The following is a 23661-nucleotide window of genomic DNA, read 5'->3' as shown; positions in this document are numbered from 1 at the left end:
AATTGGCTCATAAACCAATTTTGATTCCCAGGCCACTGTTACTGGAGTGCGCACAGAACTGCAGCTGGCCCAGAGCACAATATGGTGAGGAGCCAGGGGTTGTCTGTGCGCACACAGGTGCTGACCACACTGGGCATCCTGGCATCATGAGCATTACAGCGTGAGCTGGCTGATCGGTCAGGAGTGTGCCAGTCAACTTTGTGCCAAGCCATACCAGTTGTGTGGAACGCAATCACCCCGAATCTCATCCAGGTACATCACATCCCAACATTACAGCACATTTTGCAGTGAGAGCCGGTTTCCCCAAATGTAATTGGAGGTATTAACTGCCAATATTGCTATGAAGGCGCCATCACATGATGAGGTTGTTTTTGTTAATAGGAAACAATTCATTCCATCAAGTTCAAATGAGGCTCGCGGTCGGCAATGGGGGGCGGGGCGGGGGGGGTGCGGGGGGCTACTTGGTGGTTAAATAATCTATCCGTGTAATTGATCCTAACAAAAACCAGCGTAGACGTATTTTGGCATGTGCACATTCAGTTTTTTTTTTTATTATTAATATGTTTTCTTTTTCTTGATGGTGACACTAGAGATGAGCCTCTTAACAAGCCCCGACTGTGTTCAGTATTTGTCAGTAAAAGCGTGTGTATGTAATGTCAACACTGTCAGCCGCCGTGCACCTAATATCTTTTTACTTCAGTGTGTGTACACAGCTCAGTTCAGCATTTATACGCCCAACATACTTATTTAATTTCCGTTTACATTACAGTGAGCTGAGGAGAAACGGCAATCTAATCACAGCTCCACTTGTTTGCACGTTGTCTCTGAAAGTTTTTACTTTTTTTACACACAACACAAAGACGATGGCAGACTCATCAAACACACAACACTCTACACTTATGGTGCCATCAGCATGACACAACCAGACTATTTGAATACATTTGCATATTCAGATAGAGGCATGGCCAGGGAGGAGTTTGGTGCATGTGCACGTGTGCTCGATTCCACGCTCAGTGGGATGTACAAACCAGACATGCGTGGATTCATACCTACGCACACTTTGATACATCTGAATATATTGTGCTTATGCCTGATTCAGGGTTTTGGCGTACACCAACTTTTAGTAGAAAGTCAACGCAAGTCTTTGTACATGACGGCCCCTGGTGCTCCTCACAAGATTCCTGACAGAGGAGTGAAAATAATTATTACAAGAGTTTGTCCAAGAGCTAAGGACCACTTGTGGAGAGCTTCAGAAGACCTGGAATTAGCAGGTACACTTGTTTCAAAGAAACAATAAGTAATGTACTCAACTGCCATGGCCTGTATGTACGCTTATCACACAAGACCCCACTGCTGAAGAAAAAGCATACTGAAGCTCATTTAAAGTTTGCTGCACAACATTTAGACAAGCAGGTGAAATATTGGGAGAATCTAGTCTGGTTAAATGCGACCAAAACTGAACTCCTTGGATGCCACAATACACACCATAAATGGCACTGCACATCACCACAAAAACACCATACCAACAGTGACCAAAAACACATACTAACAGTGGAACAAAAACACCATTACCAAACAGTGACCAAAAACATCATACCAACAGTGACCAAAAACACCATTATAACAGTGACCAAACACATCATACACACAGTGACAAAAAACACATACTAACAGTGAACAAAAACACCATACCAAACAGTGACCAAAAACATCATTACAACAGTGACCAAAAACCACCATACCAACAGTGACCAAAAACACCATACTAACAGTGAACAAAACACCATACTAACAGTGAACAAAAACACCATACCAACAGTGACCAAAAAACCATATAACAGTGAACAAAAACACCATACCAACAGTGACCAAAAACATCATACCAACAGTGACCAAAAACACCATACCAACAGTGACCAAAAACACCATACTAACAGTGAACAAAAACACCATACCAACAGTGACCAAAAACATCATACCAACAGTGACCAAAAACACCATACCAACAGTGACCAAAAACACCATACTAACAGTGAACAAAAACACCATACCAACAGTGACCAAAAACATCATACCAACAGTGACCAAAACACCATACTAACAGTGAACAAAAACACCATACCAACAGTGACCAAAAACATCATACCAACAGTGACCAAAAACACCATACCAACAGTGACCAAAAACACCATACTAACAGTGAACAAAAACACCATACTAACAGTGACCAAAAACATCATACCAACAGTGACCAAAAACACCATACCAACAGTGACCAAAAACACCATACTAACAGTGAACAAAAACACCATACTAACAGTGAACAAAAACACCATACCAACAGTGACCAAAAACATCATACCAACAGTGACCAAAAACACCATACCAACAGTGACCAAAAACAGCATACTAACAGTGATCAATAACACCATACCAACAGTGATCAATAACACCATACCAACAGTGAACAAAAACACCATACCAACAGTGACCAAAAACATCATACCAACAGTGACCAAAAACACCATACCAACAGTGACCAAAAACACCATACTAACAGTGACCAATAACACCATACCAACAGTGACCAAAAACATCATACCAACAGTGACCAAAAACATCATACCAACAGTGACCAAAAACACCATACCAACAGTGACCAAAAACACCATACTAACAGTGACCAAAAACACCATACCAATGGTGACCAAAAACACCATACCAACGGTGACCAAAAACACCATACTAACGGTGACCAAAAACACCATACCAACGGTGACCAAAAACACCATACTAACAGTGACCAAAAACACCATACCAACAGTGACCAAAAACACCATACCAACAGTGACCAAAAACATCATACCAACAGTGACCAATAACACCATACCAACAGTGACCAAAAACATCATACCAACAGTGACCAAAAACACCATACTAACAGTGACCAAAAACACCATACCAACAGTGACCAAAAACACCATACCAATGGTGACCAAAACACCATACCAACAGTGACCAAAACCACCATACTAACAGTGACCAAAAACACCACACCAACAGTGACCAAAAATACCATACCAACAGTGACCAAAAACACCATACTAACAGTGAAGTTTGGAGGTGGGAACATCACAATGTGGGGCTGTTTTTCAACAGATGACACTGGCAAACGTCATATAATTGAAGGAAGGATGGCCAACCACCAGTAGAGGCTTGCTTGCCTCTACTGGTGGTTGGCTCTCACTGTGGTATTGTATCACTTCCTGTTCTGGAGCACAGCGGTGTTTTGCTGCATCTGTTAGCTGTTTAATCTGCGCAGTTAGATTGCTCTAGTTATCCTAGATCAACGATTTTGCTTCACAGTGTAATCTTCACGTGCCTTAACTAAAGCACTCCCTCTGCTGAATCACCTCTAATTATTACACATTATTCACTTTGTGTGTTTCTAGGAATCCGCTAGCTTAGTGCAGCTACTAGCTCTTAGCCGGTTAGCATGGCGGCTTCTCCTGTCTCTCCGCACTTTTCTGCTCTGGGTGTGAAATGTTAGTTATTCCTCGGCCTCCTTAGCAGTAATGGTACTTGTAATAAGTGTAGCTATTCGTAGCTTTGGAGGCCAGGCGGGCGAAATGGAGACTCGGCTCCGCACCGTGGCAAATTCTACAGCTAGCCAGGCCCCTGTAGTCAGTGCGGACCAAGGTAGCTTAGCCGCCGTTAGTTCCCTCTGGCAGATCCGAGCAGCCGGGGAAAGCAGGCCGACTGGGTGACTGTGAGGAGGAAGCGTAGTCCTAAACAGAAGCCCCGTGTACACCGCCAACATGTTCACATCTGTAACCATTTTTCCCCACTCGGCGACACACCCGCTGAGGATCAAACTCTGGTTATTGGCGACTTTGTTTTGAGAAATGTGAAGTTAGCGACACCAGCAACCATAGTCAATTGTCTTCCGGGGGCCAGAGCAGGCGACATTGAAGGAAATTTGAAACTGCTGGCTAAGGCTAAGCATAAATTTGGTAAGATTGTAATTCACGTCGGCAGTAATGACACCCGGTTACGCCAATCGGAGGTCACTAAAATGAACATTGAATCGGTGTGTAACTTTGCAAAAACAATGTCGGACTCTGTAGTTTTCTCTGGGCCCCTCCCCAATCGGACCGGGAGTGACATGTTTAGCTGCATGTTCTCCTTGAATTGCTGTCTGTCTGAGTGGTGTCCAAAAAAATGAGGTGGGCTTCATAGATAATTGGCAAAGCTTCTGGGGAAAACCTGGTCTTGTTAGGAGAGACGGCATCCATCCCACTTTGGATGGAGCAGCTCTCATTTCTAGAAATCTGGCCAATTTTCTTAAATCCTCCAAACCGTGACTATCCAGGGTTGGGACCAGGAAGCAGAGTTGTAGTCTTACACACCTCTCTGCAGCTTCTCTCCCCCTGCCATCCCCTCATTACCCCATCCCCGTAGAGACGGTGCCTGCTCCCAGACCACCAATAACCAGCAAAAATCTATTTAAGCATAAAAATTCAAAAAGAAAAAATAATAACACCTTCAACTGCACCACAGACTAAAACAGTTAAATGTGGTATTAAACATTAGGTCTCTCTTCTAAGTCCCTGTTGGTAAATGATATAATAATTGATCAACATATTGATTTATTCTGCCTTACAGAAACCTGGTTACAGCAGGATGAATATGTTAGTTTAAATGAGTCAACACCCCCGAGCCACACTAACTGCCAGAATGCTCGTAGCACGGGCCGAGGCGGAGGATTATCAGCAATCTTCCATTCCAGCTTATTAATTATTAATTAGACAGAGCTTTAATTCATTTGAAAGCTTGACTCTTAGTCTTGCCCATCCAAATTGGAAGTCCCAAAAACCAGTTTTATTTGTTATTATCTATCGTCCTCCTGGTCGTTACTGTGAGTTTCTCTGTGAATTTTCAGACCATTTGTCTGACTTAGTGCTTAGCTCAGATAAGATAATTATAGTGGGCGATTTTAACATCCACACAGATGCTGAGAATGACAGCCTCAACACTGCATTTAATCTATTATTAGACTCAATTGGCTTTGCTCAAAATGTAAATGAGTCCACCCACCACTTTAATCATATTTTAGATCTTGTTCTGACTTATGGTATGGAAATTGAAGACTTAACAGTATTCCCTGAAAACTCCCTTCTGTCTGATCATTTCTTAATAACATTTACATTTACTCTGATGGACTACCCAGCAGTGGGGAATAAGTTTCATTACACTAGAAGTCTTTCAAAAAGCGCTGTAACTAGGTTTAAGGATATGATTCCTTCTTTATGTTCTCTAATGCCATATACCAACACAGTGCAGAGTAGCTACCTAAACTCTGTAAGTGAGATAGAGTATCTCGTCAGTAGTTTTACATCCTCATTGAAGACAACTTTGGATGCTGTAGCTCCTCTGAAAAAGAGAGCTTTAAATCAGAAGTGCCTGACTCCGTGGTATAACTCACAAATTGCAGCTTAAAGCAGATAACCCGTAAGTTGGAGAGGAAATGGCGTCTCAGTAATTTAGAAGATCTTCACTTACCCTGGAAAAAGAGTCTGTTGCTCTATAAAAAAGCCCTCCGTAAAGCTAGGACATCTTACTACTCATCACTAATTGAACAAAATAAGAACAACCCCAGGTTTCTTTTCAGCACTGTAGCCAGGCTGACAAAGAGTCAGAGCTCTATTGAGCCGAGCATTCCTTTAACTTTAACTAGTAATGACTTCATGACTTTCTTTGCTAATAAAATTTTAACTATTAGAGAAAAAATTACTCATAACCATCCCAAAGACGTATCGTTATCTTTGGCTGCTTTCAGTGATGCCGGTATTTGGTTAGACTTTCTCTCAGATTGTTCTGTCTGAGTTATTTTCATAGTTACTTCCTCCAAACCATCAACATGTCTATTAGACCCATTCCTACAGGCTGCTCAAGGGCATTCCTGTGGAGATCCAGAAGAGGGACAAACAGGAGATGCACGAGAGAAAAGTATCTGGAGGTGGAGGTTTCCCTCACGGGGAATGAGTGTAAAGGTTGGGTTGAGGACTCACACTCACCGCCTTCTGTTTCTTGTCTGCCAGCAGTACCAGGGCCGACAACGGAGGACAGAGACCACTGGGGACTCAGGACTTGGCGGCTCGGTGTTCTTCAGGCGTTGGTGGTGGAAACGGTGTGGGCTCCGGCTCCTCGATCATCAGAGGTCTATCTTCGAGCCTGCCCACAGTCCTTTGTACAATTGGCACCCATTATTTCTGTTTGTATTCCGTTGTGTACTTTCACAACATTAAATTGTTACTCCTTTTCTTATCCATTGTCCGTTCATTTGCGCCCCCTGTTGTGGGTCCGTGTTACGACACTTTCCCAACACATTGTTTGTATAATAAATTGTTGTAGTGTGCCTAGAAGGAGAGAGTGGCGACATGACGAGTCAAAAAAAGAAAAAAAACGGTCACGTGACTCCTGGTGCCATCTTGGGTTCAAAATAGCATTCGATGTTAATCTATCTGCATGTAAATCCAGCTTTTATTTATTTGTTGGCTGAAAATGTAAATTTGATAGTTATGTAAATTTGAAAAAATTATGTAAATTTGATAGCTTAACTATTTTTATATTTATCTTGATAGTACCTGTACCTGGATGTGTTGCAGTATGTGGTTAAATGATTTTAAAACATGTTGAAAACATAAAAGGTTCATTCAGTAGTTCAGCGCAGTTAGAACCAAAATGGCGCCACGTTCTGAGTTGACACCACTCTCTCTAGGCACACTAGTTAGTTGCACCACTCTTCACACTAATTATGCAGGAAGTAAACTGGTGAATGTTTTAACTTTAAAGAAACAATAATTCTGAAAAATAAATTGTAAGTATAAATGTTATCTGTTTCCTATTTCTATATTTTAGAAATCATTTATGATTCTTCTGCTAGAGGTCGTTATTTCCTCCATGCAATAGTTGCCTTTTCATGGTATCATGCTCACTTAAAAATACATTGCAATTATCACAATTTACGATGTATGTTACACTCTAATATACAGTCTATGTTTCTTGATCACAATATCTCCTTTGATTCTCAACATCCTGGCTTGACATCCAAAATCCAGACTCATTCAAATAATCAGGTTTCTTTCATTATTATCTGAATGCTAATATGAGATCCTGTTTAATTTTCTCTTGAACAGACAGTGCCGGACAGCCAGAGAGCATTTAGCGTGATTTCAAGAAAGCTGGCACTTTGTTCAACTCCTGAGGACAGCCAATCAGTGGCCATAATGGAATACTTAATTTCCCTGATTGTGTTCAGCTGTGCTGCAGTTAGCCTGTAATCAATATTCATGCAGCTGAACCCGGCTTTAGTCTATACTGCAGTTATTGTTGTTGTAGCTCCTGAAAAATATGACCAAAAGCAAAAATGTTTGTTGTGCACAACAATTCACACCTGGGCATTTTTTAAGGGAACTTCTTTCATGTTGTCTGACCACACGTCCAGAACACGGTCAAGGCTTTAAAGACAGCAAACCCTATCAAAAATGTTCAAATGCAGCTTTTCAGGCAGACGGATGCTATATGCGGTATGTTTAATTATGCACTGCCCTGAAGCCAAGATATTCATGAAAAATGCATCATTCTGTTATCTGTGAAAACACTATGCGCTCCTGTTTCTTTCAGTCCGCTGCTTTACAATTGTGATAGCAAAACATTCTAAAAAATAGATAGCTAGATAGACAGATCTGCAAGAGGAGTGCTTTTTTGTGTTTACCTTGGTCAATGTCTCTATGTTTGCTATGTATATAAACCAGATATCTTAAGAACAAGTAATCCAATTTCAATCAAACTTAGCAGATGCACTGGGCCTGTGGAGGGGAGAAATTTATTTGATTTTTTTGAGGCTCCGTCGATAATCATAATCAGAGGTCAAATTTCAGGCCACAGGCCCATATTTCGGAAAAAGGCAAATTTTATGGAAATTAATTCACACATATCTATGATGAGTATTAGGGCCACATCAAGGAAAAAATTAATGGGAGGAAGACTTTCAAAATTGCATTTCAAGAATAAAGTCAAATGTCACAAACAAAGTTGAAATGTTGAAAATAAAGCTGAAATACAATAAGAATAAAGTCTGAATGTTGAAAATAAAGTTGAAATACAATTTTGAGAATAACGTTGAAAGTCAGGAATAAATGTAACATTTCAAGATTAAAATCCAACTTTTTTGATTAAATCAAATTACCTGCATTAGGGCCTGTGATATGTCAGTGCCCGTGAAAATGATTTGACAAAACTGTACTCCAGAATTGGTTTAAGTAACAAGAAAATTATTTCTCTTTTAGCACATAAACATCATGTGGTAATATGTATCAGGACATTAAAGAGATTGTGCAGAAAGTTGCCATCACCCTCCCAAAATGTACACACTTGGCCAGCAGAGGGAGGCGTGGCATTCAGCTGCTCTCCTAACAATGAATCAGAGGGGTTCACTTGATTCTCCAGAGAGTATGTCAACTTGAATCTTGATATGTTAACTTTAATCTCAAAATAGTATTTCTACTTTATTCCTGAGATTTTGACTTTATCTTGAAATTTGGACTTTTTTCGCAAAATGCTATTTTGACTATTCTCAACTTGTCAACTTTATTTCTCAAAATCTGAATAAAAAAAAAAAAATCCTATTTTTTTTAACATGACCCTAATGCTACTTCATAATATGTATTATTCTTAGTGAATTTGGATGTTAATAACTAATGTAATATTTTTGTTCATGCCCAGCACTGTGAAATATGGGTTGTTTACCGCTTTCAGTGCACATTAACTCACCAAAGATGGTCGCCCTTAATTGTGGTTTCAGTTATTGGTGTCATTCAATGACCATAATGCTAGTAATATTTAAACTCTGGAAGCCTGAAGATACATCAAAATATCGAGTAAAAGATCAAAGTAGTGGACATTCATCGTGCTTGATAAATTGGTAAATGGACTGCATTTCTACGAGGTCTGTTAAGAAAAGTATCCGACCCTTATTATTTAAAAAAAAAAAACCTATGGATTTGAATCATGTGTGATTGCGTCAGGACAAGACTTGAACCCTCGTGCGCATGCGTGAGTTTTTTCATTGCCTGTCGTGTTGCGTCATTCGGCATGTGAGCCAAGGCTTGAGTAGGTGTGGGTTCCACCCCTCTCGTCTATTTTTTTTATTGCGAATAACTGGTCTGAACGCTTGGATCTTGCTGCATCAATTTTTTTCCAGAAAACTGTAAGAGACCTCCAGTGTTGGACACCGTTCTAAAATTAATATGGCTTTCAGGGATGATTTTATGGGAATTAACAGATTACGGGGTGTTAACTGCCGCTTTAAGGACGGCCCACAACTGCTGAGAGCGCGGCTTGCTCCCAGCCCCCCATCTACAGGCTCACACCCGCTGGAACACCAGATCATTTCCAACGTGAAGCTTAGTTGATCCAGGACCTCGTCTGACTTTCACAAAAAGGCAGAAGTCGTGGACATCAGCAGTTTTCCGGCACATTCCACCATTACAGGAGTTTTTTTCATGGAAAGAAAAGCGGAGGGATGCGCCACGGCTCCGCTCATTACGCGGGACAAAACCACCTCGGTGTTGGTCTCTCAGGACAGCTTTCAGGTGGATTTCAGACAGATTCTGGTTGCTTTCCAGTCGTATGAATATCCGATTGTGATTGTGCATGAGCTGGACATGCCAGAACATGTCCTGGAAGGCTTCATCACGGCGTTGCTTTGCGCCGAGCGGCTGCACCGCGACGCGCGGAACTCCTCCGCACGTCTGTCTTAATGTGCCGGAAAAGTGCTGATGTCCACGTCTTTTCACAATTCCTGTGCTAGTCAGATGACATACCGGATCAAGACAGCGTCCAGTTTAAAAATGAACGGCACATTTCACTGTTACAAGAGTTTTTGTCATGGAAAGAGAAGCTGCTCCACCGCGCGTCTCGGTGCAGCCGCTCGGCGCAAAGCAACGCCGTGATGAAGCCTCACGGGACATGTTCTGCATGTCCAGCTCATGCACAATCACAATCGGATATTCACACGACTGGAAAGCAACCGGAATCCGTCTGAAATCCACCTGAAAGCTGTCCTGAGAGACCAACACCGAGGTGGCTTTGTCCCGCGTAATGAACGAAGCCGTGGCGCGTCCCTCCGCTTTTCTTTCCATGAAAAAAAACTCCTGTAACGGTGGAATGTGCCGGCAAAAATGCTGATGTCCACATCTTCTGCCTTTTTGTGAAAGTCAGACGGGGTCCCGGATCAACAAAGCTTTCACGTGGAAATGATCTGGTTGTTCCAGCGGGGTGTCAGCCTGTCTATAGGGGCTGGGAGCGCGCCGCGCTCTCAGCAGTTGTAGGCCGTCCTTAAAGTGGCAGTACACCCCGTAATCTGTTTAGTCCCCTAAAATCGTCCCTGAAAGCCATATTAATTTTTCGAACAGTGTCCACCTGGAGGTCTCTCACAGTTTCTGGAAAAAAAATTGATGCAGCAAAGATCCAAATCGTTCAGACATTTATTTGCAATAAAAAAACAGACGATAGGGTGGACCACACCTCACTCAAAGGCTGCTCACAGGCGAATGACGCCACCGACAGGCATGAAAAAACTCACGCATGCGCACGAGGGTTCAAGCTTGTCTGATGCAATCACACGTGATTCAAATCCATGTGTTTTTTTTTTTTAATATAAGGTTGGATACTTTTCTAACAGGACCTCGTATAGCACTTTTCCATCTGCATCAGATGCTCAAAGCACTTTACAACAACATGCTCACCCCGAGTGAGGCTGCTGCCATGCAAGGTGCCCACTACACACCGGGAGCAGCTAGGGTTTTAAGGACCTTGCCCAAGGGCCTTGAGTGATTTTCTGCTCAGGCTGGGATTTGAACCAAGCCCAATGCTTAACCACTACACCATCACCCGCCCCTACATTAGCTAAAGTTTAACGGGTAGCTATACAAGCCAGCTTGGGGCGATCTTGGTTGTCCTCTGTATATTGCTGTATTCATCTTTACCTCAATCCTGACTAGTCTCCCAGTTTCTGCTGCTGATGAAAAAACATACCCACAGCATGATGCTGCCACCACCACACTTCACTGTATGGATGGTTGCCTGGTTTCCTACAAACATGATGCCTGGCATTCATGCCAAAGAGTTCAATCTTTGACTCATCAGACCAGAGAATTTTGTTTCTCATGGTCTGAGAATCCTTCAGGTGTCTGTTGGCAAACTCCATGCAGGCTGCCATGTGCCTTTTACTCAGGAGTTTCTTCTGTCTGACCACTCTACCATACAGGCCCAACTGTGGATTTCTGCAGAGATGGTTATGAAATGCTCTTCTGTCTCCACAGAGACATTTTTGGAATATTGCTGTAACAAAAGAAATATGGAAAAAAATGCCAATGCCGGTGAATACTTTCTGGATGCACTGTATTTCCACTATTCATAGTTTGCTGCACAGCTGGTAGATTGAAGAAAAAACAAGGGGGAATCAGTGGATGCTCCCAATACACTATCAACCAGTCACTACTGCAGGCTAACTAGTTTTCAGAACCCTAATTTTGTGAAGCAGAGGATCATATGTATTGTCTATCCCAAGGCAAGGGAGCCATGAATTCCCATCACCAAAGAAGGAATACGTGAAGGGGTCACAACCTCATGACCAGCGACATAATGGACATCTGCAACCTCATCACTAGCTGACACTAAATCCGACAAACTGTAGCTCACTCATTCCTCCCTCATCTTTAACCACTTATATCCGGGGATCGGGTTGTGGGGGCAATAGCACTATCAGGTGGACCCCAGAGTTCCCTTTCAACATTGACCATCTCTGACTGGTGGACCCAAGGTGTTCCAAGCTAGTGTGGAGATATAATCTCTCCACCTAGTCCTGGGTCTTCCCTGGGGTCTTCTACCAGATGACGTGCCTGGAACACCTCCATAGGGAGGTGCCCAGGAGGCATCCTTACGAGATGCCCGAACCACCTTAGCTGGCTCCTTTCAATGTGAAGGAGCAGTGGCTCTACTCTGAGATCCCCACGGATGACAGAGCTTCTCACATTATCTCTAAGGGAGGACACCAGCCACCCTCCTAAGGAAGCCCATTTCGGCCGCTTGTACACGTGATCAAGAGGTACATGAACTCCTTCACTTGGGGCAAGACCTCATTTCCTACCCACTTCTGGAATCTTACTGTGCACACCTGTTGTTAATCTGCTGATTGCCACCTGGGGTTTTATTAGTTCACAGGTGTGTTGGTCATTTGCCAGTTTGTTGTGCCTTGTGCCATTATTCCAGCTCTCGTTCTCATGTTTCCAGTTTTGCCTGCTTCAGTGTGTTCTTGACCTCCTGCCCGTATCTACCGACCACGACTAGCCTGATGATCCTGGTCCATCTGCTGTGTTTATTGTACTGCCTCTCTGTGTACCGACCATGCTTGCCTCCTCTCATTAAAGCCTTTTCGCAACCAGAGCTGTGACTTGGAGCCTTGCATTTGTCTCCAACCACACCAGCCTGTCAGACTGTAGCTTTAATCAATAATCAGCTGAAGCTTTTTAAATGAAAGAAACTGCCAAAATAGCTTATTTGAAGCTACATATAACTTCAACCACACTTGTTCTTAATTTGCATCATGCATGTAATAAGATTATTCCCTGCAACAATCCAAGACAAATGTATGGTACATTACAAAAGCAAAACAAACTTCCTTTTGGAATTGATTTGGTGCATCAAATTTCATTTAGTTTGTCCTCATTTTCTGTCCCTTTTATTTGGTGAGTTACAAGAACATCGCGTTTATTGTTGGGAAGAGATGGACTCATTTATTTAATCCTTCACTGCATTTTGACTGGTACACACCAAGGCTTCTCAAAGCCTAGGAGTACACGGACCACATGAAACGTGTGCAGATGTGCTAATATCATGTGATGCACAAAGCAAAATAAAAAGGGGGTGTGCAAACACTGCTGCAGTAATGGAACAACAAACAGGAAGGTGGGTTATTTTTAGAGGGCTGCAGGCAGAAGGAGTTTTGTCAGAGGTCTCCTCTGTGCCTTCGTAACAGATGGCCGCTCTCTCAGAGCTGGACTACAGGTCAACATTATTTGAATATCAAATCAGAGTCTATGCAGAAGTCTGGGGGCTCTCGCCTGCATACAACCAGTTGCTATATTTTGCATATAATGCACCAAATGCATTAATAATATTTTTACAGGTTTTTATTTTGGATAAACTACACATGAGTGAGGCAGTGGTTCAGTGGCTTTGACATTAACTGTGCATTGCAGTCTGAGAAGTGACATCCCATTTCCAGCTTTGTGGCATGCTCACAAGGCATATGAATCTCATCACTAACAAAGATTCGATATGCGATACGATACACTACCAGTGATACAATACATGACAATAAGATGTGATACGATTCACCCCTGTTTCCGATTCAATGCGATTTGATATGTATTTGATGGTGATTCAATTTCTCACAATGCGCGATTTGGTGCGACACGATTAGGGATGGGTACAGATAAGATTTTATCAATATCGATGTCATTATCAATTCCGCTTATCATTCTGATTCTTTATTGATTCCCTTATGGATCATTCCATCTGAAATCACCCAGTTTAAAAAAAAAATCCCAGATCACCCCTCAGCTTTAGTCTGTCAATTTTATATGTTAATCACATTCCAAATTTAGGGTGAAATGCCAAATATTAGGTCTGTATCTTCAATACTTTTGAAGTTACAGCCTTTGGAAATTTTCTGAATTTTTCACATATCATGAAAACAGTGTTTTCTTCCAACTTCACGTTAAATAATGAACTCCCAATATGCCTCACAGCTTTTGAAACTGCTCATGCCAGGCTAACATTTGGTGTAAAGGTGGGAAAGTATGACAGTTTTGGTGTATTTAGTGTGATCTGCTTTCCAAAAGGCCTCAAAATGGTAGAAAACCTGAAATTATACATGTCATTTGTGTCTTTGATTAGTTCAAAATCAAAGAAATATAACAGCTATGGCTATAGAACTTTTGTATGATGGTTTGTGATATAATGGAACATATCTACACATTTCAATTATGTACCAAGTTGTTTTAACAAAATTTATAGTTGTTGAAAAAAAATGCTAATTTTAAAAAAGTGTCAAAATATACCAATTTTCATCGCCCCAGATACCAATGTGGACAGTTGACTATCATATTCATATTTTTACTATATATTCTTATATATCTCAAGATGATATGCTGCAAATGTGGTGTTGTTATTCAGCTTCCTTCATGTGATTTTGTCAAATCAGAATGTAGGCACAACAATATTTTTTTGGCAGAATCATAATAAATATACAATTTGAAAAAAACCTTACATTCTATCTTACTCATACAAAATTTCATTGTTTTACTTAATAAATTGCCAAAAATGATATAATCTCAACTGATTTTACTGTTCAGATTTTAAAATCACACTTGTCACGAATAACTTTAAAACATATATGCTCACATTTACAATAATTATATAGATACAGTTTGAATATCTTCTTGTTAAAAGAGTTGGTTAAAACATCTCTTATTTACCTTGTAAACTGATTTTGAGTGATCTATTTATTGTTTTACACTGGTTTACAGAAATAAAGGTGAGTTTGGTATTCTTGCATTGCTGTTTGTTGACAGCAGTACCTGTCTGTGCTTGTTTCTTCACAGCACATGACACCATGTGGGGAAATGTGTGGTTACAAGAAGGATGAAGTATTGCTCAATGCTCAGCGACCTAATCCCAGCATGTCCTAATTCTCTTAAAATAGGTATTGTGCCATTTTTGACTATTTTTAAACATAATGGGAATATGGTTATTATGGTTTTCCCAATTTCTAGTGACACAACCAATGTGTTGCTCAATATTCGAAACTGACCTAATCTCAACATGTCCAGAACTCGAAATCCACCCCAAATAGCCAATGTGTCATGCTAATGTGTCTATTTATAATCACAAGCAGGAACACCATATTTCAAGATTAAATTTTCTATGACAGCCATAATAATATACATAATGAGTCTGATCATATTTGTATCATCTCTCAATTCAAGTTGCCTTGTGAATACCTTGAGAAGCAACATGTTCAGAAGGTTTCTAGGTGTGCCTGGTACAAGGTAACATACATGATATTGCAAGGTATAAATTTCTACTTGATGAGGCTATCAGCCATATGGTTATTTTTCACAGTGCTCTTGAATGTGTAAATCTCAACTGCATTAGGCACAGGGATGAGTTAGAGGCATTTCATAATGATCTGATTTGTAATGTCTGTCTCAGTGTATCTGATAAGGTGCTGCCACACAGTGGTAAAGTTGGTAACAAAAAGAAGTTCATTCCAGGATGGCATGAATGTGTAAGTTGTAAAATGAGTGATGCACTGTGTTATCACCAAAGGTGGAAGGAAGAAGGCAGACCTAGCAGTGGTCCTGTGTATGAGGCTAAGAAAAACACACATAGAGATTATCATTGTGCTGTAAAAAGAGTGCAAAAATCTGAGCGTTGATGAGGTTTCAGCGAATGGCAGAAGCCATTGCTGATGGGTATAGAAGTATAGAGTATAGAAGTTTGTAGTGTGAGGCAAAAAGGTTCAAAGGTAGGACGGAAAAGGTACCAAATGTTACAGATGGAGTCACTGGCTCAAAGAACATCTGTAATATGTTTGCAGATAAATTTGAAAATGTTTATAACTGTGTTGGTATTACAAATGCGCCAATTGATGAGATCAATGATGTCATGCAGAGTATGGTTAACAGCAAGTCAGATTTTGTGCTTTTTACCTTTGAGGACTTCATAGAAAATCTATGAAGAAGGTTTCAGCTAACAAGTCTGATGGCAATCTAGGGCTATACTCAGATCATATTATACATGGCACTGAAAAGCTCTGGCAGTTACTTACAAAGTTATTCAATAGCATGTACTGGAATCATAACACCCTTAAACATATCAAGTGATATGTTTAAGGGTGTTATGATTCCAGTACCTAACAACAGAAGGTCACTTGTTAATATCTCAGATAACTTCGGATCTATATGTCTGCAAAATGTTTTGTGTAAGATATTAGATTTGATGATGCGTATTTGTGAAGGTGAAAAACGGTGTACTTCCAAACTACAGTTCGGAGTTAAAGATCGTCTTTCAGCATCACTAGCTTCAACTGTTGTTAGCAAGGCCTTTGATTGGGTTAACCGGTACCTCGGACATTGGCGCCGCCAGCTATTTATACTGGATCCGTGATCCGCCACCTCTCTTGACTAACAAAATATATATATATAAAAAAAAAAAAATCACCGCGATTGCTCTCACTGCCACTCACACCGCCCCCCTGTCTGCTGTGCGGAATTGCGCCAAATCTGGCAACAGGTCCAGAGGCTATGCTCGCTGTTTTGATCCGGATGTTGACCGCAGCCGCAGAGCTCCTTGGCCACCGAGAGAGGACTTGGATTCTTTGCGGGCCCCGCATCCGTACCCCCAGAGGCAGTGAGCGAAGGGAGAGCCGCGCATTGTGTTCTGCATGTGTCTGTTTATAATCTTCTCGCACAGAAGAAAAAAGAGAGTGTTTACACAAGAGAGAAAAGCGAGAAAATGTTAATGCCTGTTTGAGAAAAGTGTGTAGTGAGGGGTTTTACAGCCTTAAAACATCTATAATAAGTGTAAAAAATAGCGCTGACTACTTCGCGGATTTCGTTTATCGCGGGTTATTTTTTAGAACGTAACTCCCGCGATGAACGAGGGACCACTGTACATCATTAAACAGGAATTTGTACTCTATCCGGATTTGGTGTGACTAGTGTTATTAGGCCTACACTACATGCCCAGTTTATTTTCGGTGTGGCGCACAGCGTTGTTCGCAAGCAACCCCCGCCCTTCTTTTTTTTCTGCACCGGAGCCACCCATCCTCTGCGCTCCGGGACCTCCCACTTTACAAATTAAGCACTGGGGTTAACATATACAAACTATTTCACAAACTAATTGAAAGAAAGATGAATGTTTTACATCTCAGGTTGTTTTTGATATATACATAAATCAGAAACTTTGTATTACCTTCAATGGTGATAGATCGAGGTGGTTCTCAGCCACTAATGGTGTGAAACAAGGAGGGGTGCTTAGTCCTGTGTTGTTTGCTGTCTGCGTTAACTGTCTTATTGAGAGGCTTGATGTGGAAGGCTTTGGTTGTAATTTAGCAGGTGTGTACTGTGGTACCTTGGCCTACGCTGATGATGTGATGTTGCTGGCACCAACTCAGTTTGCTCTGCACAAGATGGTTTCTGTTTGTGAAAAATTTGCAAATGAACATGATGTTGTATTTAATGGTAGTAAAAGCCAGCTTGTGGACAATGTTAACCCATCTATCTGTGTAAATGAGCAGGAAGTCAGAGTAGTCACTGAGTTTAACTATATTAGTCATAAAATTTCTGAAGACGGAAAGAACAATTTAATTAAACATGTTGTCAGTGATTTCAATGTTAAGTTTATTTATTTATTTTTAGGAGATTTTAACACTGTTACTTCAAAAGTCAGAAATTTTTTATGCAAACAATATTGTTGTAGTTTTTACAGTTTTCAAAATTGTGCCTTCTATACAAAGGAATGTGATAGATTATATGTTGTTAAAAAGAGTAAACTTTCTGCGGAGCTTCGACTCACCATTGCACCGGATGTGTCGATGCACAGTAAACTCTGTTAGCTGAAGTTAGCCTTATGTGCGTGAAAATCCCGCATATGTCTCACTCCCCAGACAACTAAAGGATTCTCTGACCACTCAGGCTAGAGCCCAGGTCTTTAGATGACTGGTCAGAGCGTTCGCCTCCCATGTCTGAGATCGTGAGTTTGTGTCCCAAGGGGAGTGAGTGGGAGGAGTCACAGCAGAAACAACACAGACAAAAGAGAGTACAACCACTACATGCAGGAGGACGTGTGTGCACACATGCATGATGTATTGAAATGACCAGAATTTACCTTTGACCTCGCATGATGCACAAACATGGCGCATGCACAATAACATCCGTACGATGCCTTGTCAATCACTTCAGAGGTGTTCAGTGGTGACAAAAATGGCAGTTTTAGATTTCAAAGTGTCTATTTCTCACTAACTTTAACAAAATATATGAGAAACATATTAGATTTAATACAGAAATGAGCTGATTCTGAACGCTTTCCACCACGTTACATAATTTTTTTTCAAAAGAGTAGCCACCTGGCATCACCATGCATCTCTGCTCTGATTGGCTGTCACCATGTGCTTCCCAGCATCCCTCGTGCAAGTCAGGGTTAGCCCCCACGTGCTCTATGATGTCACTATCATAGACTGTATGAGTCACTACCGTAAGTAGTTTAAGACTGTCCAGTTAAAATTTTCCCCTTCAGGAGACCTATTTAGGAATTCTTTCTAGACAATGTGAATTTTGATCGTATTAGCAGTTTCCATATTATGACTCCCCTATTTAAAGGATAATACTGTAAACACAATTACTGGTGCCAAAGAAAATTCTTTTTATGACTTAAATCTTTATACATTTGTTTATGGGTGTTTATCAGCAGAAATGAAACATGTCATTTGTTAGGAAAATTACCTAAAGACTCTGACACAGACAACAAATGAGACACCAGAGGAAACAGGTTTCAGTTTCTAAGATCTTTTGTTATTTAAAGCTTTAATGGTAGATGTCATACAGAGTGTAGGTCTGAAGACAAATACGAGTACATTCAGTTTTCATGCCACTTATATACAGTCCCAAGGTGTTCCAAAGTCCATTCATTGAAATAATTTCATAGTATAAGGCAGTCAGTCTCAAAGTCTATTGCTGGTCATTCATTATACACTGATGAAATAACGTCTTACCTCATCACATATCAGATGAACAGTCCTTTCCTTCTTGTTTATCATGCACTGATTAAATCATGTCTCATCTCATCACATAGCATAAGACAATCAGTCTCATATGTCTCGCCTCATCAATCTTATCTGTACTCTTTCCTCTTCCATGGCATTGTTCAATAAACTAAGACAATTATAATGGTAAATATATTTGACAAAGCTTTAACAACATTAACTTTTATAAGTGCCAAACAAGCGGCGTTAGATGTTCGTGTGTGTCAGCTGGAATTTGGCCGATACCTGCCACAAGAGGGTTCGATGGGCTCTCACAGGCCACACTCTGTCTTTCAGCCGCTGGTGTGCGTAAATACTTGTAGCAACAGGTGTACAAGGCATTGGAAGTAGCTACAATTTTACACGTATTGCATACGATTCCTGCTTCATGCGCAATTTGACCAAATTCACACTATGTGTGAAGGGGCCCTAATAAACACCCTTAAATTTTACACACTGTAGCTTTAAATAATGTGTAAGATTTTTGTTGAAGCCACATTTCAGACAGAATGCACAATTAAATAAGCTTTACTTCCACTGGCCACTCACCTTGTCATAAGCAGTCGCTTTCCAACCACTATGAAATGAAAAATGTAACTGATGTGTTTGCCTAGAGTAAGAGCTTTAACAGCATGGTCATTTGTTCTGACAAACCTAAGTCATAAATATTTCCAGAGGGAAGAAAAGCTCGAAAAAATGATGATGATCTGTCAGCAGTTGTGCAAAATGATTTGAGTTCTATTAAAAAAAAGTCTTCAATTTTACATGACTGTGGATAACAATGATTAAAGGCGTGCTCTCTCCAGGGGTGCAACTGCAATATATTCACCGCTTTGGGACTTCATTTTCTTTTCTGCAATGGTTATGGACAATGAGCTTTGTAATGAACTTGCACTGCTGCTTACATGGTATTGAGAAAAGCGCTTGGAGTTCTTTTTTCAGGCTTTCCTTCGCTGCTCTTCGCCAGTGGTGTTGGGTGGGCTAACATTTGCTCGTATAACATCTGCTCGCCTCCATAAATTAAACCGGGGAAATGTGATTTATCTCTGTCGTCTTGTGCTTCCTTTCAGCTGCCTCTCTGAAATAACAGCAAACATAAATAGGGGGTATAAAATGGGGCTCTGATCGCTTCAGAGAGTGGATTACACAGTGAATCAGTTTATTAACGAAGGGGTTCGTGCAGCAGTGTCTGTGCAGGGGGAATTTATTCATTCATAAAGCAGTGTTTACAGCATTTATCTCCACCCAAGAGCAGGCCCTTAAAATGTAACAAAGCACCACAGAGAAAGATATGACGTGATAGATCTAAAGGTACCCCTGTCAAGGCCGTGAGCGGACACTGAGGTATTCTTTTGCGTCTACAGGTTTGCCCCATAGAGGAAGATGGATGACAACACCAGCAAAAGCACAAAACATTTACAAATACAAAACAAATAATAAAATAAAAAAGAAGCATTAATTCAACAAGTACAACGAGTAAAATAAGTAGGGATGTCCCGATCAGGTTTTTTTGGCCCCGATCCGATTCCGACTCATCTGATTTTGAGTATCTGCCGATACCGAGTCCCGATCTGATACTTTAAAAAACTGAATGAACAATGAACAAATGCTGAATATATAATATTTTCATTTTAATCACCTTATTTTATTATTTATCACTTAAACAGTTAACAGCTAACAGTTAACACTTAAACTTCTCCTTGAGCTAGCTTGAACAATCAAGTAATAATCTACTAGACTTAAAAAAATGTACAAATTTCCATGTTATTTTATTTGTCTAAAAATAAATGTCCAAGGTTCCTTACGTTAAACAAGAAATTATCTAATCTGAAATAACAGGTGGTTTTAATTTACAGATGAAAGGTTTCTAAAGAACCATTTATTGATTTAGCTATTTTAATTACAAGTGTTCTAAATGTTTTTTTAAACAGTAATCAGAAATTTTGAGGTAACAAACAACAACAACAAAAAACATTTCCAAGGATTTTTCTTCAGAAAACTACTCTATAAATGAGCAGTCCTGTGACACGTTTCTGTTTTGTACAGATCAGTGGTTTCTGCACCGATCTGTTTTGTACAGATCAGTGGTTTCTGCCTCTAGTCTTCTGTGTTTTGTGAATCTGCGTCATTCCTATTGGACAGCGCGAAGATACCTCACAGCTCAGAGCGTGGAAAGTTGGACTGGGTTGAACTTATGTTTTTTCTTTTGTTCAATAATAAAAAAAAAAGATAGGGTTGAACTTTGACTGCGTCAACCTGCTGACAAGCGGCAACATGCGCTCCTGTCCTAAACGTTGCTTCAGCTCGGCTTTTGACGCGACACTTCTGACGCCTCTAAAAAGCAACACATCTCACTGAAAATAATGATTTTTAGACTGATTCTTGACGCCTCTGATACTTCCGACACGTGAAAGGCCAATTAATCTGCAATAATGAGCTTGAAATAGCGCTGATCAAAATAATAAGGATAAAATCTATATCGAATTCCTGATCGGGAAGCAACGTCCGATTTTGATCACGTCTGAAACCACATGATCGGGCCCGATTTCCGATCATGTGATCTGATATTGAACACGTCATCATTTTTCTCAGTAACTATATTTCTAAAGGTGCCACTGACATGAAAATTTCACCAGATGACAGTAACAATCCATTCCACATACACAAAGAAACCAAAAAAATTATTACATAAATTAAGTTATGTTTAATAATGTGAAATGACACAGGAAAAGTATTGAACACCTGAAGACAGGGAGGTGGAAACAGATATGGAAATCCAAGACAACAGCTGAAATCTATCAGTAATTAAAAAGCAATCCTGCCTCTTCTCAGTGCAAATTAATATCAGCTGGTTTAGTCCCAACTGATGGCCTATAAAAGGTGTCTCATAACTAATGTGTCACGCAAGAAATAGCTCATGATGGGAAAAATCAAAGAGCTCTCTCAAGATCTTTGCCACCTTATTGTTGCAAAATATACTGATGGCATATGGCGTATGCATGTTTCTACAGCTATTATTACACTGTGAACATGTAAAGGTGATGCATGGGAACCGTTAATAGTGTGAAAACAAGAAGTCATCAGAGTGATGTGCACATCAGCGACACAGTGATGAGCAATTAACACACCCACGTGTTTGCAATTATATGGATGGATATATAAGCATGCGCAGTGATGTGTAAAATGGCACATTTTAAAACAGTGGCTGCCTCAGCATTGTTAAAGCACCTTGCACATGGTGCAATCCAACGTGAGCATGTACTCAGGGAATGCGAGGATTTACTTGCAAATGATGATAATTGGCTCATAAACCAATTTTGATTACCAAGGCCACTGTTACTGGAGTTGCGCACAGAACTGCAGCTGGCCCAGAGCACAATATGGTGAGGAGCCAGGGGTTGTCTGTGCGCACACAGGTGCTGACCACACTGGGCATCCTGGCATCATGAGCATTACAGCGTGAGCTGGCTGATCGGTCAGGAGTGTGCCAGTCAACTTTGTGCCAAGCCATACCAGTTGTGTGGAACGCAATCACCCAAATCTCATCCAGGTACATCACATCCCAACATTACAGCACATTTTGCAGTGAGAGCCGGTTTCCCCAAATGTAATTGGAGGTATTAACTGCACACATATTGCTATGAAGGCGCCATCACATGATGAGGTTGTTTTTGTTAATAGGAAACAATTTCATTCCATCAATGTTCAAATGAGGCGCGGTCGGCAATGGGGGGCGGGGCGGGGGGGGGTGGGGGGCTACTTGGTGGTTAAATAATCTATCCGTGTAATTGATCCTAACAAAAACCAGCGTAGACGTATTTTGGCATGTGCACATTCAGTTTTTTTTTATTATTAATATGTTTTCTTTTTCTTGATGGTGGCACTAGAGATGAGCCTCTTAACAAGCCCCCGACTGTGTTCAGTATTTGTCAGTAAAAGCGTGTGTAATGTTAATGTCACACACTGTCAGCCGCCGTGCACCTAATATCTTTTTACTTCAGTGTGTGTACACAGCTCAGTTCAGCATTTATACGCCCAAACATACTTATTTAATTTCCGTTTTACATTACAGTGAGCTGAGAGAACGGCAATCTAATCACAGCTTCCACTGTTTTTGCACGTTGTCTCTGAAAGTTTTTACTTTTTTTACACACAACACAAAGACGATGGCAGACATCATCAAACACACAACACTCTACACTTATGGTGCCATCAGCACGACACAACCAGACTATTTGAATACATTTGCATATTCAGATAGAGGCATGGCCAGGGAGGAGTTTGGTGCATGTGCACGTGTGCTCGATTCCACGCTCAGTGGGATGTACAAACCAGACATGCGTGGATTCATACCTACGCACACTTTGATACATCTGAATATATTGTGCTTATGCCTGATTCAGGGTTTTGGCGTACACCAACTTTTAGTAGAAAGTCAACGCAAGTCTTTGTACATGAGGCCCCTGGTGCTCCTCACAAGATTCCTGACAGAGGAGTGAAAATAATTATTACAAGAGTTGTCCAAGAGCTAAGGACCACTTGTGGAGAGCTTCAGAAAGACCTGGAATTAGCAGGTACAATTGTTTCAAAGAAAACAATAAGTAATGTACTCAACTGCCATGGCCTGTATGTACGCTTATCACACAAGACCCCACTGCTGAAGAAAAAGCATACTGAAGCTCATTTAAAGTTTGCTGCACAACATTTAGACAAGCAGGTGAAATATT

At 40.8% G+C, this 23661-nt stretch overlaps 1 long non-coding RNA gene across 1 annotated transcript; it reads right to left on the bottom strand.

The window, feature by feature from the left end:
- Positions 1–6922: 6922 nt before the first annotated feature.
- Positions 6923–22135, bottom strand: LOC117519280. Its single transcript, XR_004563233.1, has 4 exons — positions 22125–22135; positions 20998–21001; positions 19388–19390; positions 6923–6993 (listed from the first exon to the last, which is right to left on the bottom strand). It is a non-coding gene; the product is annotated as an uncharacterized LOC117519280 (long non-coding RNA).
- Between the last annotated feature and the right edge of the window lie 1526 nt (positions 22136–23661).

The sequence above is a fragment of the Thalassophryne amazonica genome, chromosome 1 (assembly GCF_902500255.1).
Source record: "Thalassophryne amazonica chromosome 1, fThaAma1.1, whole genome shotgun sequence".
NCBI classification, from domain to species: Eukaryota; Metazoa; Chordata; class Actinopteri; order Batrachoidiformes; family Batrachoididae; genus Thalassophryne; species Thalassophryne amazonica.
This window is presented reverse-complemented; position numbering and strand designations above follow the sequence as displayed.